General features: G+C 47.6%; 23 non-coding genes across 23 annotated transcripts; all 23 read right to left on the bottom strand.

Annotated features, from left to right (window-relative positions):
- Nucleotides 1-625: 625 nt before the first annotated feature.
- LOC140592737 (U1 spliceosomal RNA) lies at nucleotides 626-789 on the bottom strand. Its single transcript, XR_011993186.1, has one exon. It is a non-coding gene; the product is annotated as a U1 spliceosomal RNA (small nuclear RNA).
- Nucleotides 790-1,718: 929 nt separating this feature from the next.
- On the bottom strand, nucleotides 1,719-1,882 carry LOC140592736 (U1 spliceosomal RNA). Its single transcript, XR_011993185.1, has one exon. It is a non-coding gene; the product is annotated as a U1 spliceosomal RNA (small nuclear RNA).
- Nucleotides 1,883-2,811: 929 nt separating this feature from the next.
- On the bottom strand, nucleotides 2,812-2,975 carry LOC140592735 (U1 spliceosomal RNA). Its single transcript, XR_011993184.1, has one exon. It is a non-coding gene; the product is annotated as a U1 spliceosomal RNA (small nuclear RNA).
- Nucleotides 2,976-3,904: 929 nt separating this feature from the next.
- On the bottom strand, nucleotides 3,905-4,068 carry LOC140592734 (U1 spliceosomal RNA). Its single transcript, XR_011993183.1, has one exon. It is a non-coding gene; the product is annotated as a U1 spliceosomal RNA (small nuclear RNA).
- A 929-nt stretch (nucleotides 4,069-4,997) lies between these two features.
- On the bottom strand, nucleotides 4,998-5,161 carry LOC140592733 (U1 spliceosomal RNA). Its single transcript, XR_011993182.1, has one exon. It is a non-coding gene; the product is annotated as a U1 spliceosomal RNA (small nuclear RNA).
- A 1,071-nt stretch (nucleotides 5,162-6,232) lies between these two features.
- LOC140592940 (U1 spliceosomal RNA) lies at nucleotides 6,233-6,396 on the bottom strand. Its single transcript, XR_011993392.1, has one exon. It is a non-coding gene; the product is annotated as a U1 spliceosomal RNA (small nuclear RNA).
- A 929-nt stretch (nucleotides 6,397-7,325) lies between these two features.
- LOC140592939 (U1 spliceosomal RNA) lies at nucleotides 7,326-7,489 on the bottom strand. Its single transcript, XR_011993391.1, has one exon. It is a non-coding gene; the product is annotated as a U1 spliceosomal RNA (small nuclear RNA).
- A 929-nt stretch (nucleotides 7,490-8,418) lies between these two features.
- LOC140592938 (U1 spliceosomal RNA) lies at nucleotides 8,419-8,582 on the bottom strand. The gene has a single exon (XR_011993390.1). It is a non-coding gene; the product is annotated as a U1 spliceosomal RNA (small nuclear RNA).
- A 929-nt stretch (nucleotides 8,583-9,511) lies between these two features.
- Nucleotides 9,512-9,675, bottom strand: LOC140592937 (U1 spliceosomal RNA). The gene has a single exon (XR_011993389.1). It is a non-coding gene; the product is annotated as a U1 spliceosomal RNA (small nuclear RNA).
- Nucleotides 9,676-10,604: 929 nt separating this feature from the next.
- Nucleotides 10,605-10,768, bottom strand: LOC140592936 (U1 spliceosomal RNA). The gene has a single exon (XR_011993388.1). It is a non-coding gene; the product is annotated as a U1 spliceosomal RNA (small nuclear RNA).
- Nucleotides 10,769-11,697: 929 nt separating this feature from the next.
- LOC140592935 (U1 spliceosomal RNA) lies at nucleotides 11,698-11,861 on the bottom strand. Its single transcript, XR_011993387.1, has one exon. It is a non-coding gene; the product is annotated as a U1 spliceosomal RNA (small nuclear RNA).
- A 929-nt stretch (nucleotides 11,862-12,790) lies between these two features.
- LOC140592934 (U1 spliceosomal RNA) lies at nucleotides 12,791-12,954 on the bottom strand. Its single transcript, XR_011993386.1, has one exon. It is a non-coding gene; the product is annotated as a U1 spliceosomal RNA (small nuclear RNA).
- Nucleotides 12,955-13,883: 929 nt separating this feature from the next.
- LOC140592870 (U1 spliceosomal RNA) lies at nucleotides 13,884-14,047 on the bottom strand. Its single transcript, XR_011993322.1, has one exon. It is a non-coding gene; the product is annotated as a U1 spliceosomal RNA (small nuclear RNA).
- Nucleotides 14,048-14,976: 929 nt separating this feature from the next.
- On the bottom strand, nucleotides 14,977-15,140 carry LOC140592933 (U1 spliceosomal RNA). The gene has a single exon (XR_011993385.1). It is a non-coding gene; the product is annotated as a U1 spliceosomal RNA (small nuclear RNA).
- A 929-nt stretch (nucleotides 15,141-16,069) lies between these two features.
- LOC140592932 (U1 spliceosomal RNA) lies at nucleotides 16,070-16,233 on the bottom strand. The gene has a single exon (XR_011993384.1). It is a non-coding gene; the product is annotated as a U1 spliceosomal RNA (small nuclear RNA).
- A 929-nt stretch (nucleotides 16,234-17,162) lies between these two features.
- On the bottom strand, nucleotides 17,163-17,326 carry LOC140592931 (U1 spliceosomal RNA). The gene has a single exon (XR_011993383.1). It is a non-coding gene; the product is annotated as a U1 spliceosomal RNA (small nuclear RNA).
- Nucleotides 17,327-18,255: 929 nt separating this feature from the next.
- On the bottom strand, nucleotides 18,256-18,419 carry LOC140592930 (U1 spliceosomal RNA). The gene has a single exon (XR_011993382.1). It is a non-coding gene; the product is annotated as a U1 spliceosomal RNA (small nuclear RNA).
- Nucleotides 18,420-19,348: 929 nt separating this feature from the next.
- Nucleotides 19,349-19,512, bottom strand: LOC140592869 (U1 spliceosomal RNA). Its single transcript, XR_011993321.1, has one exon. It is a non-coding gene; the product is annotated as a U1 spliceosomal RNA (small nuclear RNA).
- Nucleotides 19,513-20,441: 929 nt separating this feature from the next.
- Nucleotides 20,442-20,605, bottom strand: LOC140592879 (U1 spliceosomal RNA). The gene has a single exon (XR_011993331.1). It is a non-coding gene; the product is annotated as a U1 spliceosomal RNA (small nuclear RNA).
- Nucleotides 20,606-21,534: 929 nt separating this feature from the next.
- Nucleotides 21,535-21,698, bottom strand: LOC140592929 (U1 spliceosomal RNA). The gene has a single exon (XR_011993381.1). It is a non-coding gene; the product is annotated as a U1 spliceosomal RNA (small nuclear RNA).
- A 1,073-nt stretch (nucleotides 21,699-22,771) lies between these two features.
- On the bottom strand, nucleotides 22,772-22,935 carry LOC140592928 (U1 spliceosomal RNA). The gene has a single exon (XR_011993380.1). It is a non-coding gene; the product is annotated as a U1 spliceosomal RNA (small nuclear RNA).
- A 929-nt stretch (nucleotides 22,936-23,864) lies between these two features.
- LOC140592868 (U1 spliceosomal RNA) lies at nucleotides 23,865-24,028 on the bottom strand. The gene has a single exon (XR_011993320.1). It is a non-coding gene; the product is annotated as a U1 spliceosomal RNA (small nuclear RNA).
- A 1,071-nt stretch (nucleotides 24,029-25,099) lies between these two features.
- On the bottom strand, nucleotides 25,100-25,263 carry LOC140592927 (U1 spliceosomal RNA). Its single transcript, XR_011993379.1, has one exon. It is a non-coding gene; the product is annotated as a U1 spliceosomal RNA (small nuclear RNA).
- Nucleotides 25,264-25,541: the final 278 nt, after the last annotated feature.

Raw genomic sequence — 25,541 nt, 5'->3', positions numbered from 1 at the left:
GTACGGCCGTCTCGCCGACCGTATCTGGCGGCTTGACGTCTGAAATGCATGATGAAATGTTCCACAGAAGAGACCAGCTGAGTACCCATTGCTCTGTCATGCTTAATATGAGAAGGAGCAAGAGCTCTAATCTGGGCTGAGCCTGAGGATAGAAGAAAAGTTGCAAGAGACTAAGACTTTAGACTTTCAACTGGATTATATGGCTCTGGCTCAGGTAAGACTGCTCTCACAGCTCAGCCTACCCTACCAGCAGTCGGCTCTGAATACAGCAAATGCTTTTTTGAAGCAAAGAGGAACGAGACTCTTTACCCTTTAATAAGAACGTGCGAGCCACAGCATGCTTACATTTTCCTCTCATCACCTGCTCATCCAACAAACATACTGCGTTCAGTAAGAAAGGCACCTGGAGATACATGCAGTTTCATCAGTCATGGTGCTCAGCCTACCACAGGCATGCTCCGATTAAATTCACCCTGAGAACCACGTGCAAAAAAACTTAGCAGAAGCAACAGACTGCTCATACGTCTTTCGCTCTCTTGTTTGTCTTTGTCAGACGTGACCTTCTTGCGTTTTGCTAAGAAACGCCACAGAAAAGAAGTTCTCTCTCGTTACGTACCTCAAAAATCAGGGGAGAGCGCGAACGCAGTCCCCCACTACCAGAAATTATGCAGTCGAGATTCCCACATTTGGGGAATTCGCAGGAGTCAGCACAGCCGCAGTGCAATGGCTGGGCCTCACCCTGGGTGAACCACCTTCGTGATCATGGTATCTCCCCTGCCAGGTAAGTATGAGTTGAGCGAAGGCCATGTGACCCTGTTGTCCTACTCACCTGCCTACTCTGGGTCGCAGTGGGAAGGTAAAGCGTTGACTCCCATAATCCTCTGCGCATTCATTCTCTGTATGCGAGTGATACAGTTCAATGATTCTTTTTCCTTACAAACACTTGCAATGACTTTTCCGTGGTAACCTTTAGTTTCGTCTCTGCGTTTCTTTGGTTTCACTTTCTGCCGAAGTCAGGAATTTTCTAAAGACACATTTGGGAAAATGCACTCTCCCGCACTGTTTTCTCTGCGTTCTCACAGCCTCGACAGATGTACGGCCGTCTCGCCGACCGTATCTGGCGGCTTGACGTCTGAAATGCATGATGAAATGTTCCACAGAAGAGACCAGCTGAGTACCCATTGCTCTGTCATGCTTAATATGAGAAGGAGCAAGAGCTCTAATCTGGGCTGAGCCTGAGGATAGAAGAAAAGTTGCAAGAGACTAAGACTTTAGACTTTCAACTGGATTATATGGCTCTGGCTCAGGTAAGACTGCTCTCACAGCTCAGCCTACCCTACCAGCAGTCTGCTCTGAATACAGCAAATGCTTTTTTGAAGCAAAGAGGAACGAGACTCTTTACCCTTTAATAAGAACGTGCGAGCCACAGCATGCTTACATTTTCCTCTCATCACCTGCTCATCCAACAAACATACTGCGTTCAGTAAGAAAGGCACCTGGAGATACATGCAGTTTCATCAGTCATGGTGCTCAGCCTACCACAGGCATGCTCCGATTAAATTCACCCTGAGAACCACGTGCAAAAAAACTTAGCAGAAGCAACAGACTGCTCATACGTCTTTCGCTCTGTTGTTTGTCTTTGTCAGACGTGACCTTTTTGCGTTTTGCTAAGAAACGCCACAGAAAAGAAGTTCTCTCTCGTTACGTACCTCAAAAATCAGGGGAGAGCGCGAACGCAGTCCCCCACTACCAGAAATTATGCAGTCGAGATTCCCACATTTGGGGAATTCGCAGGAGTCAGCACAGCCGCAGTGCAATGGCTGGGCCTCACCCTGGGTGAACCACCTTCGTGATCATGGTATCTCCCCTGCCAGGTAAGTATGAGTTGAGCGAAGGCCATGTGACCCTGTTGTCCTACTCACCTGCCTACTCTGGGTCGCAGTGGGAAGGTAAAGCGTTGACTCCCATAATCCTCTGCGCATTCATTCTCTGTATGCGAGTGATACAGTTCAATGATTCTTTTTCCTTACAAACACTTGCAATGACTTTTCCGTGGTAACCTTTAGTTTCGTCTCTGCGTTTCTTTGGTTTCACTTTCTGCCGAAGTCAGGAATTTTCTAAAGACACATTTGGGAAAATGCACTCTCCCGCACTGTTTTCTCTGCGTTCTCACAGCCTCGACAGATGTACGGCCGTCTCGCCGACCGTATCTGGCGGCTTGACGTCTGAAATGCATGATGAAATGTTCCACAGAAGAGACCAGCTGAGTACCCATTGCTCTGTCATGCTTAATATGAGAAGGAGCAAGAGCTCTAATCTGGGCTGAGCCTGAGGATAGAAGAAAAGTTGCAAGAGACTAAGACTTTAGACTTTCAACTGGATTATATGGCTCTGGCTCAGGTAAGACTGCTCTCACAGCTCAGCCTACCCTACCAGCAGTCGGCTCTGAATACAGCAAATGCTTTTTTGAAGCAAAGAGGAACGAGACTCTTTACCCTTTAATAAGAACGTGCGAGCCACAGCATGCTTACATTTTCCTCTCATCACCTGCTCATCCAACAAACATACTGCGTTCAGTAAGAAAGGCACCTGGAGATACATGCAGTTTCATCAGTCATGGTGCTCAGCCTACCACAGGCATGCTCCGATTAAATTCACCCTGAGAACCACGTGCAAAAAAACTTAGCAGAAGCAACAGACTGCTCATACGTCTTTCGCTCTGTTGTTTGTCTTTGTCAGACGTGACCTTTTTGCGTTTTGCTAAGAAACGCCACAGAAAAGAAGTTCTCTCTCGTTACGTACCTCAAAAATCAGGGGAGAGCGCGAACGCAGTCCCCCACTACCAGAAATTATGCAGTCGAGATTCCCACATTTGGGGAATTCGCAGGAGTCAGCACAGCCGCAGTGCAATGGCTGGGCCTCACCCTGGGTGAACCACCTTCGTGATCATGGTATCTCCCCTGCCAGGTAAGTATGAGTTGAGCGAAGGCCATGTGACCCTGTTGTCCTACTCACCTGCCTACTCTGGGTCGCAGTGGGAAGGTAAAGCGTTGACTCCCATAATCCTCTGCGCATTCATTCTCTGTATGCGAGTGATACAGTTCAATGATTCTTTTTCCTTACAAACACTTGCAATGACTTTTCCGTGGTAACCTTTAGTTTCGTCTCTGCGTTTCTTTGGTTTCACTTTCTGCCGAAGTCAGGAATTTTCTAAAGACACATTTGGGAAAATGCACTCTCCCGCACTGTTTTCTCTGCGTTCTCACAGCCTCGACAGATGTACGGCCGTCTCGCCGACCGTATCTGGCGGCTTGACGTCTGAAATGCATGATGAAATGTTCCACAGAAGAGACCAGCTGAGTACCCATTGCTCTGTCATGCTTAATATGAGAAGGAGCAAGAGCTCTAATCTGGGCTGAGCCTGAGGATAGAAGAAAAGTTGCAAGAGACTAAGACTTTAGACTTTCAACTGGATTATATGGCTCTGGCTCAGGTAAGACTGCTCTCACAGCTCAGCCTACCCTACCAGCAGTCTGCTCTGAATACAGCAAATGCTTTTTTGAAGCAAAGAGGAACGAGACTCTTTACCCTTTAATAAGAACCTGCGAGCCACAGCATGCTTACATTTTCCTCTCATCACCTGCTCATCCAACAAACATACTGCGTTCAGTAAGAAAGGCACCTGGAGATACATGCAGTTTCATCAGTCATGGTGCTCAGCCTACCACAGGCATGCTCCGATTAAATTCACCCTGAGAACCACGTGCAAAAAAACTTAGCAGAAGCAACAGACTGCTCATACGTCTTTCGCTCTCTTGTTTGTCTTTGTCAGACGTGACCTTCTTGCGTTTTGCTAAGAAACGCCACAGAAAAGAAGTTCTCTCTCGTTACGTACCTCAAAAATCAGGGGAGAGCGCGAACGCAGTCCCCCACTACCAGAAATTATGCAGTCGAGATTCCCACATTTGGGGAATTCGCAGGAGTCAGCACAGCCGCAGTGCAATGGCTGGGCCTCACCCTGGGTGAACCACCTTCGTGATCATGGTATCTCCCCTGCCAGGTAAGTATGAGTTGAGCGAAGTCCATGTGACCCTGTTGTCCTACTCACCTGCCTACTCTAGGTCGCAGTGGGAAGGTAAAGCCTTGACTCCCATAATCCTCTGCGCATTCATTCTCTGTATGCGAGTGATACAGTTCAATGATTCTTTTTCCTTCCAAACACTTGCAATGACTTTTCCGTGGTAACCTTTAGTTTCGTCTCTGCGTTTCTTTGGTTTCACCTTCTGCCGAGGTCAGGAATTTTCTAAAGACACATTTGGGAAAATGCACTCTCCCGCACTGTTTTCTCTGCGTTCTCACAGCCTCGACAGATGTACGGCCGTCTCGCCGACCGTATCTGGCGGCTTGACGTCTGAAATGCATGATGAAATGTTCCACAGAAGAGACCAGCTCAGTACCCATTGCTCTGTCATGCTTAATATGAGAAGGAGCAAAAGCTCTAATCTGGGCTGAGCCTGAGGATAGAAGAAAAGTTGCAAGAGACTAAGACTTTAGACTTTCAACTGGATTATATGGCTCTGGCTCAGGTAAGACTGCTCTCACAGCTCAGCCTACCCTACCAGCAGTCTGCTCTGAATACAGCAAATGCTTTTTTGAAGCAAAGAGGAACGAGACTCTTTACCCTTTAATAAGAACCTGCGAGCCACAGCATGCTTACATTTTCCTCTCATCACCTGCTCATCCAACAAACATACTGCGTTCAGTAAGAAAGGCACCTGGAGATACATGCAGTTTCATCAGTCATGGTACTCAGCCTACCACAGGCATGCTCAGATTAAATTCACCCTGAGAACCACGTGCAAAAAAACTTAGCAGAAGCAACAGACTGCTCATACGTCTTTCGCTCTCTTGTTTGTCTTTGTCAGACGTGACCTTCTTGCGTTTTGCTAAAAAACGCCTCAGAAAAGAAGTTCTCTCTCGTTACGTACCTCAAAAATCAGGGGAGAGCGCGAACGCAGTCCCCCACTACCAGAAATTATGCAGTCGAGATTCCCACATTTGGGGAATTCGCAGGAGTCAGCACAGCCGCAGTGCAATGGCTGGGCCTCACCCTGGGTGAACCACCTTCGTGATCATGGTATCTCCCCTGCCAGGTAAGTATGAGTTGAGCGAAGGCCATGTGACCCTGTTGTCCTACTCACCTGCCTACTCTGGGTCGCAGTGGGAAGGTAAAGCGTTGACTCCCATAATCCTCTGCGCAGACATTCTCTGTATGCGAGTGATACAGTTCAATGATTCTTTTTCCTTCCAAACACTTGCAATGACTTTTCCATGGTAACCTTTAGTTTCGTCTCTGCGTTTCTTTGGTTTCACTTTCTGCCGAGGTCAGGAATTTTCTAAAGACACATTTGGGAAAATGCACTCTCCCGCACTGTTTTCTCTGCGTTCTCACAGCCTCGACAGATGTACGGCCGTCTCGCCGACCGTATCTGGCGGCTTGACGTCTGAAATGCATGATGAAATGTTCCACAGAAGAGACCAGCTGAGTACCCATTGCTCTGTCATGCTTAATATGAGAAGGAGCAAGAGCTCTAATCTGGGCTGAGCCTGAGGATAGAAGAAAAGTTGCAAGAGACTAAGACTTTAGACTTTCAACTGGATTATATGGCTCTGGCTCAGGTAAGACTGCTCTCACAGCTCAGCCTACCCTACCAGAAGTCTGCTCTGAATACAGCAAATGCTTTTTTGAAGCAAAGAGGAACGAGACTCTTTACCCTTTAATAAGAACCTGCGAGCCACAGCATGCTTACATTTTCCTCTCATCACCTGCTCATCCAACAAACATACTGCGTTCAGTAAGAAAGGCACCTGGAGATACATGCAGTTTCATCAGTCATGGTGCTCAGCCTACCACAGGCATGCTCCGATTAAATTCACCCTGAGAACCACGTGCAAAAAAACTTAGCAGAAGCAACAGACTGCTCACGTCTTTCGCTCTCTTGTTTGTCTTTGTCAGACGTGACCTTCTTGCGTTTTGCTAAAAAACGCCACAGAGAGAAAATGCTCAGATTAAAATCACCCTGAGAACCACGTGCAAAAAAACTTAGCAGAAGCAACAGACTGCTCATACGTCTTTCGCTCTCTTGTTTGTCTTTGTCAGACGTGACCTTCTTGCGTTTTGCTAAGAAACGCCACAGAAAAGAAGTTCTCTCTCGTTACGTACCTCAAAAATCAGGGGAGAGCGCGAACGCAGTCCCCCACTACCAGAAATTATGCAGTCGAGATTCCCACATTTGGGGAATTCGCAGGAGTCAGCACAGCCGCAGTGCAATGGCTGGGCCTCACCCTGGGTGAACCACCTTCGTGATCATGGTATCTCCCCTGCCAGGTAAGTATGAGTTGAGCGAAGGCCATGTGACCCTGTTGTCCTACTCACCTGCCTACTCTGGGTCGCAGTGGGAAGGTAAAGCGTTGACTCCCATAATCCTCTGCGCATTCATTCTCTGTATGCGAGTGATACAGTTCAATGATTCTTTTTCCTTACAAACACTTGCAATGACTTTTCCGTGGTAACCTTTAGTTTCGTCTCTGCGTTTCTTTGGTTTCACTTTCTGCCGAAGTCAGGAATTTTCTAAAGACACATTTGGGAAAATGCACTCTCCCGCACTGTTTTCTCTGCGTTCTCACAGCCTCGACAGATGTACGGCCGTCTCGCCGACCGTATCTGGCGGCTTGACGTCTGAAATGCATGATGAAATGTTCCACAGAAGAGACCAGCTGAGTACCCATTGCTCTGTCATGCTTAATATGAGAAGGAGCAAGAGCTCTAATCTGGGCTGAGCCTGAGGATAGAAGAAAAGTTGCAAGAGACTAAGACTTTAGACTTTCAACTGGATTATATGGCTCTGGCTCAGGTAAGACTGCTCTCACAGCTCAGCCTACCCTACCAGCAGTCTGCTCTGAATACAGCAAATGCTTTTTTGAAGCAAAGAGGAACGAGACTCTTTACCCTTTAATAAGAACCTGCGAGCCACAGCATGCTTACATTTTCCTCTCATCACCTGCTCATCCAACAAACATACTGCGTTCAGTAAGAAAGGCACCTGGAGATACATGCAGTTTCATCAGTCATGGTGCTCAGCCTACCACAGGCATGCTCCGATTAAATTCACCCTGAGAACCACGTGCAAAAAAACTTAGCAGAAGCAACAGACTGCTCATACGTCTTTCGCTCTCTTGTTTGTCTTTGTCAGACGTGACCTTCTTGCGTTTTGCTAAGAAACGCCACAGAAAAGAAGTTCTCTCTCGTTACGTACCTCAAAAATCAGGGGAGAGCGCGAACGCAGTCCCCCACTACCAGAAATTATGCAGTCGAGATTCCCACATTTGGGGAATTCGCAGGAGTCAGCACAGCCGCAGTGCAATGGCTGGGCCTCACCCTGGGTGAACCACCTTCGTGATCATGGTATCTCCCCTGCCAGGTAAGTATGAGTTGAGCGAAGGCCATGTGACCCTGTTGTCCTACTCACCTGCCTACTCTGGGTCGCAGTGGGAAGGTAAAGCGTTGACTCCCATAATCCTCTGCGCAGACATTCTCTGTATGCGAGTGATACAGTTCAATGATTCTTTTTCCTTACAAACACTTGCAATGACTTTTCCGTGGTAACCTTTAGTTTCGTCTCTGCGTTTCTTTGGTTTCACCTTCTGCCGAGGTCAGGAATTTTCTAAAGACACATTTGGGAAAATGCACTCTCCCGCACTGTTTTCTCTGCGTTCTCACAGCCTCGACAGATGTACGGCCGTCTCGCCGACCGTATCTGGCGGCTTGACGTCTGAAATGCATGATGAAATGTTCCACAGAAGAGACCAGCTGAGTACCCATTGCTCTGTCATGCTTAATATGAGAAGGAGCAAGAGCTCTAATCTGGGCTGAGCCTGAGGATAGAAGAAAAGTTGCAAGAGACTAAGACTTTAGACTTTCAACTGGATTATATGGCTCTGGCTCAGGTAAGACTGCTCTCACAGCTCAGCCTACCCTACCAGCAGTCGGCTCTGAATACAGCAAATGCTTTTTTGAAGCAAAGAGGAACGAGACTCTTTACCCTTTAATAAGAACGTGCGAGCCACAGCATGCTTACATTTTCCTCTCATCACCTGCTCATCCAACAAACATACTGCGTTCAGTAAGAAAGGCACCTGGAGATACATGCAGTTTCATCAGTCATGGTGCTCAGCCTACCACAGGCATGCTCCGATTAAATTCACCCTGAGAACCACGTGCAAAAAAACTTAGCAGAAGCAACAGACTGCTCATACGTCTTTCGCTCTGTTGTTTGTCTTTGTCAGACGTGACCTTTTTGCGTTTTGCTAAGAAACGCCACAGAAAAGAAGTTCTCTCTCGTTACGTACCTCAAAAATCAGGGGAGAGCGCGAACGCAGTCCCCCACTACCAGAAATTATGCAGTCGAGATTCCCACATTTGGGGAATTCGCAGGAGTCAGCACAGCCGCAGTGCAATGGCTGGGCCTCACCCTGGGTGAACCACCTTCGTGATCATGGTATCTCCCCTGCCAGGTAAGTATGAGTTGAGCGAAGGCCATGTGACCCTGTTGTCCTACTCACCTGCCTACTCTGGGTCGCAGTGGGAAGGTAAAGCGTTGACTCCCATAATCCTCTGCGCAGACATTCTCTGTATGCGAGTGATACAGTTCAATGATTCTTTTTCCTTCCAAACACTTGCAATGACTTTTCCGTGGTAACCTTTAGTTTCCTCTCTGCGTTTCTTTGGTTTCACCTTCTGCCGAGGTCAGGAATTTTCTAAAGACACATTTGGGAAAATGCACTCTCCCGCACTGTTTTCTCTGCGTTCTCACAGCCTCGACAGATGTACGGCCGTCTCGCCGACCGTATCTGGCGGCTTGACGTCTGAAATGCATGATGAAATGTTCCACAGAAGAGACCAGCTGAGTACCCATTGCTCTGTCATGCTTAATATGAGAAGGAGCAAGAGCTCTAATCTGGGCTGAGCCTGAGGATAGAAGAAAAGTTGCAAGAGACTAAGACTTTAGACTTTCAACTGGATTATATGGCTCTGGCTCAGGTAAGACTGCTCTCACAGCTCAGCCTACCCTACCAGCAGTCTGCTCTGAATACAGCAAATGCTTTTTTGAAGCAAAGAGGAACGAGACTCTTTACCCTTTAATAAGAACCTGCGAGCCACAGCATGCTTACATTTTCCTCTCATCACCTGCTCATCCAACAAACATACTGCGTTCAGTAAGAAAGGCACCTGGAGATACATGCAGTTTCATCAGTCATGGTGCTCAGCCTACCACAGGCATGCTCCGATTAAATTCACCCTGAGAACCACGTGCAAAAAAACTTAGCAGAAGCAACAGACTGCTCATACGTCTTTCGCTCTCTTGTTTGTCTTTGTCAGACGTGACCTTCTTGCGTTTTGCTAAGAAACGCCACAGAAAAGAAGTTCTCTCTCGTTACGTACCTCAAAAATCAGGGGAGAGCGCGAACGCAGTCCCCCACTACCAGAAATTATGCAGTCGAGATTCCCACATTTGGGGAATTCGCAGGAGTCAGCACAGCCGCAGTGCAATGGCTGGGCCTCACCCTGGGTGAACCACCTTCGTGATCATGGTATCTCCCCTGCCAGGTAAGTATGAGTTGAGCGAAGGCCATGTGACCCTGTTGTCCTACTCACCTGCCTACTCTGGGTCGCAGTGGGAAGGTAAAGCGTTGACTCCCATAATCCTCTGCGCATTCATTCTCTGTATGCGAGTGATACAGTTCAATGATTCTTTTTCCTTACAAACACTTGCAATGACTTTTCCGTGGTAACCTTTAGTTTCGTCTCTGCGTTTCTTTGGTTTCACTTTCTGCCGAAGTCAGGAATTTTCTAAAGACACATTTGGGAAAATGCACTCTCCCGCACTGTTTTCTCTGCGTTCTCACAGCCTCGACAGATGTACGGCCGTCTCGCCGACCGTATCTGGCGGCTTGACGTCTGAAATGCATGATGAAATGTTCCACAGAAGAGACCAGCTGAGTACCCATTGCTCTGTCATGCTTAATATGAGAAGGAGCAAGAGCTCTAATCTGGGCTGAGCCTGAGGATAGAAGAAAAGTTGCAAGAGACTAAGACTTTAGACTTTCAACTGGATTATATGGCTCTGGCTCAGGTAAGACTGCTCTCACAGCTCAGCCTACCCTACCAGCAGTCTGCTCTGAATACAGCAAATGCTTTTTTGAAGCAAAGAGGAACGAGACTCTTTACCCTTTAATAAGAACCTGCGAGCCACAGCATGCTTACATTTTCCTCTCATCACCTGCTCATCCAACAAACATACTGCGTTCAGTAAGAAAGGCACCTGGAGATACATGCAGTTTCATCAGTCATGGTGCTCAGCCTACCACAGGCATGCTCCGATTAAATTCACCCTGAGAACCACGTGCAAAAAAACTTAGCAGAAGCAACAGACTGCTCATACGTCTTTCGCTCTCTTGTTTGTCTTTGTCAGACGTGACCTTCTTGCGTTTTGCTAAGAAACGCCACAGAAAAGAAGTTCTCTCTCGTTACGTACCTCAAAAATCAGGGGAGAGCGCGAACGCAGTCCCCCACTACCAGAAATTATGCAGTCGAGATTCCCACATTTGGGGAATTCGCAGGAGTCAGCACAGCCGCAGTGCAATGGCTGGGCCTCACCCTGGGTGAACCACCTTCGTGATCATGGTATCTCCCCTGCCAGGTAAGTATGAGTTGAGCGAAGGCCATGTGACCCTGTTGTCCTACTCACCTGCCTACTCTGGGTCGCAGTGGGAAGGTAAAGCGTTGACTCCCATAATCCTCTGCGCAGACATTCTCTGTATGCGAGTGATACAGTTCAATGATTCTTTTTCCTTACAAACACTTGCAATGACTTTTCCGTGGTAACCTTTAGTTTCGTCTCTGCGTTTCTTTGGTTTCACCTTCTGCCGAGGTCAGGAATTTTCTAAAGACACATTTGGGAAAATGCACTCTCCCGCACTGTTTTCTCTGCGTTCTCACAGCCTCGACAGATGTACGGCCGTCTCGCCGACCGTATCTGGCGGCTTGACGTCTGAAATGCATGATGAAATGTTCCACAGAAGAGACCAGCTGAGTACCCATTGCTCTGTCATGCTTAATATGAGAAGGAGCAAGAGCTCTAATCTGGGCTGAGCCTGAGGATAGAAGAAAAGTTGCAAGAGACTAAGACTTTAGACTTTCAACTGGATTATATGGCTCTGGCTCAGGTAAGACTGCTCTCACAGCTCAGCCTACCCTACCAGCAGTCGGCTCTGAATACAGCAAATGCTTTTTTGAAGCAAAGAGGAACGAGACTCTTTACCCTTTAATAAGAACGTGCGAGCCACAGCATGCTTACATTTTCCTCTCATCACCTGCTCATCCAACAAACATACTGCGTTCAGTAAGAAAGGCACCTGGAGATACATGCAGTTTCATCAGTCATGGTGCTCAGCCTACCACAGGCATGCTCCGATTAAATTCACCCTGAGAACCACGTGCAAAAAAACTTAGCAGAAGCAACAGACTGCTCATACGTCTTTCGCTCTGTTGTTTGTCTTTGTCAGACGTGACCTTTTTGCGTTTTGCTAAGAAACGCCACAGAAAAGAAGTTCTCTCTCGTTACGTACCTCAAAAATCAGGGGAGAGCGCGAACGCAGTCCCCCACTACCAGAAATTATGCAGTCGAGATTCCCACATTTGGGGAATTCGCAGGAGTCAGCACAGCCGCAGTGCAATGGCTGGGCCTCACCCTGGGTGAACCACCTTCGTGATCATGGTATCTCCCCTGCCAGGTAAGTATGAGTTGAGCGAAGGCCATGTGACCCTGTTGTCCTACTCACCTGCCTACTCTGGGTCGCAGTGGGAAGGTAAAGCGTTGACTCCCATAATCATCTGCGCATTCATTCTCTGTATGCGAGTGATACAGTTCAATGATTCTTTTTCCTTACAAACACTTGTAATGACTTTTCCGTGGTAACCTTTAGTTTCGTCTCTGCGTTTCTTTGGTTTCACTTTCTGCCGAAGTCAGGAATTTTCTAAAGACACATTTGGGAAAATGCACTCTCCCGCACTGTTTTCTCTGCGTTCTCACAGCCTCGACAGATGTACGGCCGTCTCGCCGACCGTATCTGGCGGCTTGACGTCTGAAATGCATGATGAAATGTTCCACAGAAGAGACCAGCTGAGTACCCATTGCTCTGTCATGCTTAATATGAGAAGGAGCAAGAGCTCTAATCTGGGCTGAGCCTGAGGATAGAAGAAAAGTTGCAAGAGACTAAGACTTTAGACTTTCAACTGGATTATATGGCTCTGGCTCAGGTAAGACTGCTCTCACAGCTCAGCCTACCCTACCAGCAGTCTGCTCTGAATACAGCAAATGCTTTTTTGAAGCAAAGAGGAACGAGACTCTTTACCCTTTAATAAGAACCTGCGAGCCACAGCATGCTTACATTTTCCTCTCATCACCTGCTCATCCAACAAACATACTGCGTTCAGTAAGAAAGGCACCTGGAGATACATGCAGTTTCATCAGTCATGGTGCTCAGCCTACCACAGGCATGCTCCGATTAAATTCACCCTGAGAACCACGTGCAAAAAAACTTAGCAGAAGCAACAGACTGCTCATACGTCTTTCGCTCTCTTGTTTGTCTTTGTCAGACGTGACCTTCTTGCGTTTTGCTAAGAAACGCCACAGAAAAGAAGTTCTCTCTCGTTACGTACCTCAAAAATCAGGGGAGAGCGCGAACGCAGTCCCCCACTACCAGAAATTATGCAGTCGAGATTCCCACATTTGGGGAATTCGCAGGAGTCAGCACAGCCGCAGTGCAATGGCTGGGCCTCACCCTGGGTGAACCACCTTCGTGATCATGGTATCTCCCCTGCCAGGTAAGTATGAGTTGAGCGAAGGCCATGTGACCCTGTTGTCCTACTCACCTGCCTACTCTGGGTCGCAGTGGGAAGGTAAAGCCTTGACTCCCATAATCCTCTGCGCAGACATTCTCTGTATGCGAGTGATACAGTTCAATGATTCTTTTTCCTTCCAAACACTTGCAATGACTTTTCCGTGGTAACCTTTAGTTTCGTCTCTGCGTTTCTTTGGTTTCACCTTCTGCCGAGGTCAGGAATTTTCTAAAGACACATTTGGGAAAATGCACTCTCCCGCACTGTTTTCTCTGCGTTCTCACAGCCTCGACAGATGTACGGCCGTCTCGCCGACCGTATCTGGCGGCTTGACGTCTGAAATGCATGATGAAATGTTCCACAGAAGAGACCAGCTCAGTACCCATTGCTCTGTCATGCTTAATATGAGAAGGAGCAAAAGCTCTAATCTGGGCTGAGCCTGAGGATAGAAGAAAAGTTGCAAGAGACTAAGACTTTAGACTTTCAACTGGATTATATGGCTCTGGCTCAGGTAAGACTGCTCTCACAGCTCAGCCTACCCTACCAGCAGTCTGCTCTGAATACAGCAAATGCTTTTTTGAAGCAAAGAGGAACGAGACTCTTTACCCTTTAATAAGAACCTGCGAGCCACAGCATGCTTACATTTTCCTCTCATCACCTGCTCATCCAACAAACATACTGCGTTCAGTAAGAAAGGCACCTGGAGATACATGCAGTTTCATCAGTCATGGTGCTCAGCCTACCACAGGCATGCTCCGATTAAATTCACCCTGAGAACCACGTGCAAAAAAACTTAGCAGAAGCAACAGACTGCTCATATGTCTTTCGCTGTCTTGTTTGTCTTTGTCAGACGTGACCTTCTTGCGTTTTGCTAAGAAACGCCACAGAAAAGAAGTTCTCTCTCGTTACGTACCTCAAAAATCAGAGGAGAGCGCGAACGCAGTCCCCCACTACCAGAAATTATGCAGTCGAGATTCCCACATTTGGGGAATTCGCAGGAGTCAGCACAGCCGCAGTGCAATGGCTGGGCCTCACCCTGGGTGAACCACCTTCGTGATCATGGTATCTCCCCTGCCAGGTAAGTATGAGTTGAGCGAAGGCCATGTGACCCTGTTGTCCTACTCACCTGCCTACTCTGGGTCGCAGTGGGAAGGTAAAGCGTTGACTCCCATAATCCTCTGCGCAGACATTCTCTGTATGCGAGTGATACAGTTCAATGATTCTTTTTCCTTCCAAACACTTGCAATGACTTTTCCGTGGTAACCTTTAGTTTCCTCTCTGCGTTTCTTTGGTTTCACCTTCTGCCGAGGTCAGGAATTTTCTAAAGACACATTTGGGAAAATGCACTCTCCCGCACTGTTTTCTCTGCGTTCTCACAGCCTCGACAGATGTACGGCCGTCTCGCCGACCGTATCTGGCGGCTTGACGTCTGAAATGCATGATGAAATGTTCCACAGAAGAGACCAGCTGAGTACCCATTGCTCTGTCATGCTTAATATGAGAAGGAGCAAGAGCTCTAATCTGGGCTGAGCCTGAGGATAGAAGAAAAGTTGCAAGAGACTAAGACTTTAGACTTTCAACTGGATTATATGGCTCTGGCTCAGGTAAGACTGCTCTCACAGCTCAGCCTACCCTACCAGCAGTCTGCTCTGAATACAGCAAATGCTTTTTTGAAGCAAAGAGGAACGAGACTCTTTACCCTTTAATAAGAACCTGCGAGCCACAGCATGCTTACATTTTCCTCTCATCACCTGCTCATCCAACAAACATACTGCGTTCAGTAAGAAAGGCACCTGGAGATACATGCAGTTTCATCAGTCATGGTGCTCAGCCTACCACAGGCATGCTCCGATTAAATTCACCCTGAGAACCACGTGCAAAAAAACTTAGCAGAAGCAACAGACTGCTCATACGTCTTTCGCTCTCTTGTTTGTCTTTGTCAGACGTGACCTTCTTGCGTTTTGCTAAGAAACGCCACAGAAAAGAAGTTCTCTCTCGTTACGTACCTCAAAAATCAGGGGAGAGCGCGAACGCAGTCCCCCACTACCAGAAATTATGCAGTCGAGATTCCCACATTTGGGGAATTCGCAGGAGTCAGCACAGCCGCAGTGCAATGGCTGGGCCTCACCCTGGGTGAACCACCTTCGTGATCATGGTATCTCCCCTGCCAGGTAAGTATGAGTTGAGCGAAGGCCATGTGACCCTGTTGTCCTACTCACCTGCCTACTCTGGGTCGCAGTGGGAAGGTAAAGCGTTGACTCCCATAATCCTCTGCGCATTCATTCTCTGTATGCGAGTGATACAGTTCAATGATTCTTTTTCCTTACAAACACTTGCAATGACTTTTCCGTGGTAACCTTTAGTTTCGTCTCTGCGTTTCTTTGGTTTCACTTTCTGCCGAAGTCAGGAATTTTCTAAAGACACATTTGGGAAAATGCACTCTCCCGCACTGTTTTCTCTGCGTTCTCACAGCCTCGACAGATGTACGGCCGTCTCGCCGACCGTATCTGGCGGCTTGACGTCTGAAATGCATGATGAAATGTTCCACAGAAGAGACCAGCTGAGTACCCATTGCTCTGTCATGCTTAATATGAGAAGGAGCAAGAGCTCTAATCTGGGCTGAGCCTGAGGATAGAAGAAAAGTTGCAAGAGACTAAGACTTTAGACTTTCAACTGGATTATATGGCTCTGGCTCAGGTAAGACTGCTCTCACAGCTCAGCCTACCCTACCAGCAGTCTGCTCTGAATACAGCAAATGCTTTTTTGAAGCAAAGAGGAACGAGACTCTTTACCCTTTAATAAGAACCTGCGAGCCACAGCATGCTTACATTTTCCTCTCATCACCTGCTCATCCAACAAACATACTGCGTTCAGTAAGAAAGGCACCTGGAGATACATGCAGTTTCATCAGTCATGGTGCTCAGCCTACCACAGGCATGCTCCGATTAAATTCACCCTGAGAACCACGTGCAAAAAAACTTAGCAGAAGCAACAGACTGCTCATACGTCTTTCGCTCTCTTGTTTGTCTTTGTCAGACGTGACCTTCTTGCGTTTTGCTAAGAAACGCCACAGAAAAGAAGTTCTCTCTCGTTACGTACCTCAAAAATCAGGGGAGAGCGCGAACGCAGTCCCCCACTACCAGAAATTATGCAGTCGAGATTCCCACATTTGGGGAATTCGCAGGAGTCAGCACAGCCGCAGTGCAATGGCTGGGCCTCACCCTGGGTGAACCACCTTCGTGATCATGGTATCTCCCCTGCCAGGTAAGTATGAGTTGAGCGAAGGCCATGTGACCCTGTTGTCCTACTCACCTGCCTACTCTGGGTCGCAGTGGGAAGGTAAAGCGTTGACTCCCATAATCCTCTGCGCAGACATTCTCTGTATGCGAGTGATACAGTTCAATGATTCTTTTTCCTTACAAACACTTGCAATGACTTTTCCGTGGTAACCTTTAGTTTCGTCTCTGCGTTTCTTTGGTTTCACCTTCTGCCGAGGTCAGGAATTTTCTAAAGACACATTTGGGAAAATGCACTCTCCCGCACTGTTTTCTCTGCGTTCTCACAGCCTCGACAGATGTACGGCCGTCTCGCCGACCGTATCTGGCGGCTTGACGTCTGAAATGCATGATGAAATGTTCCACAGAAGAGACCAGCTGAGTACCCATTGCTCTGTCATGCTTAATATGAGAAGGAGCAAGAGCTCTAATCTGGGCTGAGCCTGAGGATAGAAGAAAAGTTGCAAGAGACTAAGACTTTAGACTTTCAACTGGATTATATGGCTCTGGCTCAGGTAAGACTGCTCTCACAGCTCAGCCTACCCTACCAGCAGTCGGCTCTGAATACAGCAAATGCTTTTTTGAAGCAAAGAGGAACGAGACTCTTTACCCTTTAATAAGAACGTGCGAGCCACAGCATGCTTACATTTTCCTCTCATCACCTGCTCATCCAACAAACATACTGCGTTCAGTAAGAAAGGCACCTGGAGATACATGCAGTTTCATCAGTCATGGTGCTCAGCCTACCACAGGCATGCTCCGATTAAATTCACCCTGAGAACCACGTGCAAAAAAACTTAGCAGAAGCAACAGACTGCTCATACGTCTTTCGCTCTGTTGTTTGTCTTTGTCAGACGTGACCTTTTTGCGTTTTGCTAAGAAACGCCACAGAAAAGAAGTTCTCTCTCGTTACGTACCTCAAAAATCAGGGGAGAGCGCGAACGCAGTCCCCCACTACCAGAAATTATGCAGTCGAGATTCCCACATTTGGGGAATTCGCAGGAGTCAGCACAGCCGCAGTGCAATGGCTGGGCCTCACCCTGGGTGAACCACCTTCGTGATCATGGTATCTCCCCTGCCAGGTAAGTATGAGTTGAGCGAAGGCCATGTGACCCTGTTGTCCTACTCACCTGCCTACTCTGGGTCGCAGTGGGAAGGTAAAGCGTTGACTCCCATAATCATCTGCGCATTCATTCTCTGTATGCGAGTGATACAGTTCAATGATTCTTTTTCCTTACAAACACTTGTAATGACTTTTCCGTGGTAACCTTTAGTTTCGTCTCTGCGTTTCTTTGGTTTCACTTTCTGCCGAAGTCAGGAATTTTCTAAAGACACATTTGGGAAAATGCACTCTCCCGCACTGTTTTCTCTGCGTTCTCACAGCCTCGACAGATGTACGGCCGTCTCGCCGACCGTATCTGGCGGCTTGACGTCTGAAATGCATGATGAAATGTTCCACAGAAGAGACCAGCTGAGTACCCATTGCTCTGTCATGCTTAATATGAGAAGGAGCAAGAGCTCTAATCTGGGCTGAGCCTGAGGATAGAAGAAAAGTTGCAAGAGACTAAGACTTTAGACTTTCAACTGGATTATATGGCTCTGGCTCAGGTAAGACTGCTCTCACAGCTCAGCCTACCCTACCAGCAGTCTGCTCTGAATACAGCAAATGCTTTTTTGAAGCAAAGAGGAACGAGACTCTTTACCCTTTAATAAGAACCTGCGAGCCACAGCATGCTTACATTTTCCTCTCATCACCTGCTCATCCAACAAACATACTGCGTTCAGTAAGAAAGGCACCTGGAGATACATGCAGTTTCATCAGTCATGGTGCTCAGCCTACCACAGGCATGCTCCGATTAAATTCACCCTGAGAACCACGTGCAAAAAAACTTAGCAGAAGCAACAGACTGCTCATACGTCTTTCGCTCTCTTGTTTGTCTTTGTCAGACGTGACCTTCTTGCGTTTTGCTAAGAAACGCCACAGAAAAGAAGTTCTCTCTCGTTACGTACCTCAAAAATCAGGGGAGAGCGCGAACGCAGTCCCCCACTACCAGAAATTATGCAGTCGAGATTCCCACATTTGGGGAATTCGCAGGAGTCAGCACAGCCGCAGTGCAATGGCTGGGCCTCACCCTGGGTGAACCACCTTCGTGATCATGGTATCTCCCCTGCCAGGTAAGTATGAGTTGAGCGAAGGCCATGTGACCCTGTTGTCCTACTCACCTGCCTACTCTGGGTCGCAGTGGGAAGGTAAAGCCTTGACTCCCATAATCCTCTGCGCAGACATTCTCTGTATGCGAGTGATACAGTTCAATGATTCTTTTTCCTTCCAAACACTTGCAATGACTTTTCCGTGGTAACCTTTAGTTTCGTCTCTGCGTTTCTTTGGTTTCACCTTCTGCCGAGGTCAGGAATTTTCTAAAGACACATTTGGGAAAATGCACTCTCCCGCACTGTTTTCTCTGCGTTCTCACAGCCTCGACAGATGTACGGCCGTCTCGCCGACCGTATCTGGCGGCTTGACGTCTGAAATGCATGATGAAATGTTCCACAGAAGAGACCAGCTCAGTACCCATTGCTCTGTCATGCTTAATATGAGAAGGAGCAAAAGCTCTAATCTGGGCTGAGCCTGAGGATAGAAGAAAAGTTGCAAGAGACTAAGACTTTAGACTTTCAACTGGATTATATGGCTCTGGCTCAGGTAAGACTGCTCTCACAGCTCAGCCTACCCTACCAGCAGTCTGCTCTGAATACAGCAAATGCTTTTTTGAAGCAAAGAGGAACGAGACTCTTTACCCTTTAATAAGAACCTGCGAGCCACAGCATGCTTACATTTTCCTCTCATCACCTGCTCATCCAACAAACATACTGCGTTCAGTAAGAAAGGCACCTGGAGATACATGCAGTTTCATCAGTCATGGTGCTCAGCCTACCACAGGCATGCTCCGATTAAATTCACCCTGAGAACCACGTGCAAAAAAACTTAGCAGAAGCAACAGACTGCTCATATGTCTTTCGCTGTCTTGTTTGTCTTTGTCAGACGTGACCTTCTTGCGTTTTGCTAAGAAACGCCACAGAAAAGAAGTTCTCTCTCGTTACGTACCTCAAAAATCAGAGGAGAGCGCGAACGCAGTCCCCCACTACCAGAAATTATGCAGTCGAGATTCCCACATTTGGGGAATTCGCAGGAGTCAGCACAGCCGCAGTGCAATGGCTGGGCCTCACCCTGGGTGAACCACCTTCGTGATCATGGTATCTCCCCTGCCAGGTAAGTATGAGTTGAGCGAAGGCCATGTGACCCTGTTGTCCTACTCACCTGCCTACTCTGGGTCGCAGTGGGAAGGTAAAGCGTTGACTCCCATAATCCTCTGCGCAGACATTCTCTGTATGCGAGTGATACAGTTCAATGATTCTTTTTCCTTCCAAACACTTGCAATGACTTTTCCGTGGTAACCTTTAGTTTCCTCTCTGCGTTTCTTTGGTTTCACCTTCTGCCGAGGTCAGGAATTTTCTAAAGACACATTTGGGAAAATGCACTCTCCCGCACTGTTTTCTCTGCGTTCTCACAGCCTCGACAGATGTACGGCCGTCTCGCCGACCGTATCTGGCGGCTTGACGTCTGAAATGCATGATGAAATGTTCCACAGAAGAGACCAGCTGAGTACCCATTGCTCTGTCATGCTTAATATGAGAAGGAGCAAGAGCTCTAATCTGGGCTGAGCCTGAGGATAGAAGAAAAGTTGCAAGAGACTAAGACTTTAGACTTTCAACTGGATTATATGGCTCTGGCTCAGGTAAGACTGCTCTCACAGCTCAGCCTACCCTACCAGCAGTCTGCTCTGAATACAGCAAATGCTTTTTTGAAGCAAAGAGGAACGAGACTCTTTACCCTTTAATAAGAACCTGCGAGCCACAGCATGCTTACATTTTCCTCTCATCACCTGCTCATCCAACAAACATACTGCGTTCAGTAAGAAAGGCACCTGGAGATACATGCAGTTTCATCAGTCATGGTGCTCAGCCTACCACAGGCATGCTCCGATTAAATTCACCCTGAGAACCACGTGCAAAAAAACTTAGCAGAAGCAACAGACTGCTCATACGTCTTTCGCTCTCTTGTTTGTCTTTGTCAGACGTGACCTTCTTGCGTTTTGCTAAGAAACGCCACAGAAAAGAAGTTCTCTCTCGTTACGTACCTCAAAAATCAGGGGAGAGCGCGAACGCAGTCCCCCACTACCAGAAATTATGCAGTCGAGATTCCCACATTTGGGGAATTCGCAGGAGTCAGCACAGCCGCAGTGCAATGGCTGGGTCTCACCCTGGGTGAACCACCTTCGTGATCATGGTATCTCCCCTGCCAGGTAAGTATGAGTTGAGCGAAGGCCATGTGACCCTGTTGTCCTACTCACCTGCCTACTCTGGGTCGCAGTGGGAAGGTAAAGCGTTGACTCCCATAATCCTCTGCGCAGACATTCTCTGTATGCGAGTGATACAGTTCAATGATTCTTTTTCCTTCCAAACACTTGCAATGACTTTTCCGTGGTAACCTTTAGTTTCGTCTCTGCGTTTCTTTGGTTTCACCTTCTGCCGAGGTCAGGAATTTTCTAAAGACACATTTGGGAAAATGCACTCTCCCGCACTGTTTTCTCTGCGTTCTCACAGCCTCGACAGATGTACGGCCGTCTCGCCGACCGTATCTGGCGGCTTGACGTCTGAAATGCATGATGAAATGTTCCACAGAAGAGACCAGCTGAGTACCCATTGCTCTGTCATGCTTAATATGAGAAGGAGCAAGAGCTCTAATCTGGGCTGAGCCTGAGGATAGAAGAAAAGTTGCAAGAGACTAAGACTTTAGACTTTCAACTGGATTATATGGCTCTGGCTCAGGTAAGACTGCTCTCACAGCTCAGCCTACCCTACCAGCAGTCGGCTCTGAATACAGCAAATGCTTTTTTGAAGCAAAGAGGAACGAGACTCTTTACCCTTTAATAAGAACGTGCGAGCCACAGCATGCTTACATTTTCCTCTCATCACCTGCTCATCCAACAAACATACTGCGTTCAGTAAGAAAGGCACCTGGAGATACATGCAGTTTCATCAGTCATGGTGCTCAGCCTACCACAGGCATGCTCCGATTAAATTCACCCTGAGAACCACGTGCAAAAAAACTTAGCAGAAGCAACAGACTGCTCATACGTCTTTCGCTCTGTTGTTTGTCTTTGTCAGACGTGACCTTTTTGCGTTTTGCTAAGAAACGCCACAGAAAAGAAGTTCTCTCTCGTTACGTACCTCAAAAATCAGGGGAGAGCGCGAACGCAGTCCCCCACTACCAGAAATTATGCAGTCGAGATTCCCACATTTGGGGAATTCGCAGGAGTCAGCACAGCCGCAGTGCAATGGCTGGGCCTCACCCTGGGTGAACCACCTTCGTGATCATGGTATCTCCCCTGCCAGGTAAGTATGAGTTGAGCGAAGGCCATGTGACCCTGTTGTCCTACTCACCTGCCTACTCTGGGTCGCAGTGGGAAGGTAAAGCGTTGACTCCCATAATCCTCTGCGCATTCATTCTCTGTATGCGAGTGATACAGTTCAATGATTCTTTTTCCTTACAAACACTTGCAATGACTTTTCCGTGGTAACCTTTAGTTTCGTCTCTGCGTTTCTTTGGTTTCACTTTCTGCCGAAGTCAGGAATTTTCTAAAGACACATTTGGGAAAATGCACTCTCCCGCACTGTTTTCTCTGCGTTCTCACAGCCTCGACAGATGTACGGCCGTCTCGCCGACCGTATCTGGCGGCTTGACGTCTGAAATGCATGATGAAATGTTCCACAGAAGAGACCAGCTGAGTACCCATTGCTCTGTCATGCTTAATATGAGAAGGAGCAAGAGCTCTAATCTGGGCTGAGCCTGAGGATAGAAGAAAAGTTGCAAGAGACTAAGACTTTAGACTTTCAACTGGATTATATGGCTCTGGCTCAGGTAAGACTGCTCTCACAGCTCAGCCTACCCTACCAGCAGTCTGCTCTGAATACAGCAAATGCTTTTTTGAAGCAAAGAGGAACGAGACTCTTTACCCTTTAATAAGAACCTGCGAGCCACAGCATGCTTACATTTTCCTCTCATCACCTGCTCATCCAACAAACATACTGCGTTCAGTAAGAAAGGCACCTGGAGATACATGCAGTTTCATCAGTCATGGTGCTCAGCCTACCACAGGCATGCTCCGATTAAATTCACCCTGAGAACCACGTGCAAAAAAACTTAGCAGAAGCAACAGACTGCTCATACGTCTTTCGCTCTCTTGTTTGTCTTTGTCAGACGTGACCTTCTTGCGTTTTGCTAAAAAACGCCACAGAGAGAAAATGCTCAGATTAAAATCACCCTGAGAACCACGTGCAAAAAAACTTAGCAGAAGCAACAGACTGCTCATACGTCTTTCGCTCTCTTGTTTGTCTTTGTCAGACGTGACCTTCTTGCGTTTTGCTAAGAAACGCCACAGAAAAGAAGTTCTCTCTCGTTACATACCTCAAAAATCAGGGGAGAGCGCGAACGCAGTCCCCCACTACCAGAAATTATGCAGTCGAGATTCCCACATTTGGGGAATTCGCAGGAGTCAGCACAGCCGCAGTGCAATGGCTGGGCCTCACCCTGGGTGAACCACCTTCGTGATCATGGTATCTCCCCTGCCAGGTAAGTATGAGTTGAGCGAAGGCCATGTGACCCTGTTGTCCTACTCACCTGCCTACTCTGGGTCGCAGTGGGAAGGTAAAGCCTTGACTCCCATAATCCTCTGCGCAGACATTCTCTGTATGCGAGTGATACAGTTCAATGATTCTTTTTCCTTCCAAACACTTGCAATGACTTTTCCGTGGTAACCTTTAGTTTCGTCTCTGCGTTTCTTTGGTTTCACCTTCTGCCGAGGTCAGGAATTTTCTAAAGACACATTTGGGAAAATGCACTCTCCCGCACTGTTTTCTCTGCGTTCTCACAGCCTCGACAGATGTACGGCCGTCTCGCCGACCGTATCTGGCGGCTTGACGTCTGAAATGCATGATGAAATGTTCCACAGAAGAGACCAGCTCAGTACCCATTGCTCTGTCATGCTTAATATGAGAAGGAGCAAAAGCTCTAATCTGGGCTGAGCCTGAGGATAGAAGAAAAGTTGCAAGAGACTAAGACTTTAGACTTTCAACTGGATTATATGGCTCTGGCTCAGGTAAGACTGCTCTCACAGCTCAGCCTACCCTACCAGCAGTCTGCTCTGAATACAGCAAATGCTTTTTTGAAGCAAAGAGGAACGAGACTCTTTACCCTTTAATAAGAACCTGCGAGCCACAGCATGCTTACATTTTCCTCTCATCACCTGCTCATCCAACAAACATACTGCGTTCAGTAAGAAAGGCACCTGGAGATACATGCAGTTTCATCAGTCATGGTGCTCAGCCTACCACAGGCATGCTCCGATTAAATTCACCCTGAGAACCACGTGCAAAAAAACTTAGCAGAAGCAACAGACTGCTCATATGTCTTTCGCTGTCTTGTTTGTCTTTGTCAGACGTGACCTTCTTGCGTTTTGCTAAGAAACGCCACAGAAAAGAAGTTCTCTCTCGTTACGTACCTCAAAAATCAGAGGAGAGCGCGAACGCAGTCCCCCACTACCAGAAATTATGCAGTCGAGATTCCCACATTTGGGGAATTCGCAGGAGTCAGCACAGCCGCAGTGCAATGGCTGGGCCTCACCCTGGGTGAACCACCTTCGTGATCATGGTATCTCCCCTGCCAGGTAAGTATGAGTTGAGCGAAGGCCATGTGACCCTGTTGTCCTACTCACCTGCCTACTCTGGGTCGCAGTGGGAAGGTAAAGCGTTGACTCCCATAATCCTCTGCGCAGACATTCTCTGTATGCGAGTGATACAGTTCAATGATTCTTTTTCCTTCCAAACACTTGCAATGACTTTTCCGTGGTAACCTTTAGTTTCCTCTCTGCGTTTCTTTGGTTTCACCTTCTGCCGAGGTCAGGAATTTTCTAAAGACACATTTGGGAAAATGCACTCTCCCGCACTGTTTTCTCTGCGTTCTCACAGCCTCGACAGATGTACGGCCGTCTCGCCGACCGTATCTGGCGGCTTGACGTCTGAAATGCATGATGAAATGTTCCACAGAAGAGACCAGCTGAGTACCCATTGCTCTGTCATGCTTAATATGAGAAGGAGCAAGAGCTCTAATCTGGGCTGAGCCTGAGGATAGAAGAAAAGTTGCAAGAGACTAAGACTTTAGACTTTCAACTGGATTATATGGCTCTGGCTCAGGTAAGACTGCTCTCACAGCTCAGCCTACCCTACCAGCAGTCTGCTCTGAATACAGCAAATGCTTTTTTGAAGCAAAGAGGAACGAGACTCTTTACCCTTTAATAAGAACCTGCGAGCCACAGCATGCTTACATTTTCCTCTCATCACCTGCTCATCCAACAAACATACTGCGTTCAGTAAGAAAGGCACCTGGAGATACATGCAGTTTCATCAGTCATGGTGCTCAGCCTACCACAGGCATGCTCCGATTAAATTCACCCTGAGAACCACGTGCAAAAAAACTTAGCAGAAGCAACAGACTGCTCACGTCTTTCGCTCTCTTGTTTGTCTTTGTCAGACGTGACCTTCTTGCGTTTTGCTAAAAAACGCCACAGAGAGAAAATGCTCAGATTAAAATCACCCTGAGAACCACGTGCAAAAAAACTTAGCAGAAGCAACAGACTGCTCATACGTCTTTCGCTCTCTTGTTTGTCTTTGTCAGACGTGACCTTCTTGCGTTTTGCTAAGAAACGCCACAGAAAAGAAGTTCTCTCTCGTTACATACCTCAAAAATCAGGGGAGAGCGCGAACGCAGTCCCCCACTACCAGAAATTATGCAGTCGAGATTCCCACATTTGGGGAATTCGCAGGAGTCAGCACAGCCGCAGTGCAATGGCTGGGCCTCACCCTGGGTGAACCACCTTCGTGATCATGGTATCTCCCCTGCCAGGTAAGTATGAGTTGAGCGAAGGCCATGTGACCCTGTTGTCCTACTCACCTGCCTACTCTGGGTCGCAGTGGGAAGGTAAAGCGTTGACTCCCATAATCCTCTGCGCAGACATTCTCTGTATGCGAGTGATACAGTTCAATGATTCTTTTTCCTTACAAACACTTGCAATGACTTTTCCGTGGTAACCTTTAGTTTCGTCTCTGCGTTTCTTTGGTTTCACCTTCTGCCGAGGTCAGGAATTTTCTAAAGACACATTTGGGAAAATGCACTCTCCCGCACTGTTTTC

The sequence above is a fragment of the Paramormyrops kingsleyae genome, chromosome 9, assembly GCF_048594095.1.
Source record: "Paramormyrops kingsleyae isolate MSU_618 chromosome 9, PKINGS_0.4, whole genome shotgun sequence".
NCBI classification, from domain to species: domain Eukaryota; kingdom Metazoa; phylum Chordata; class Actinopteri; order Osteoglossiformes; family Mormyridae; genus Paramormyrops; species Paramormyrops kingsleyae.
Note: the sequence above shows the minus strand (reverse complement) of the source record. Positions and strands in the feature narration are given on the sequence as shown.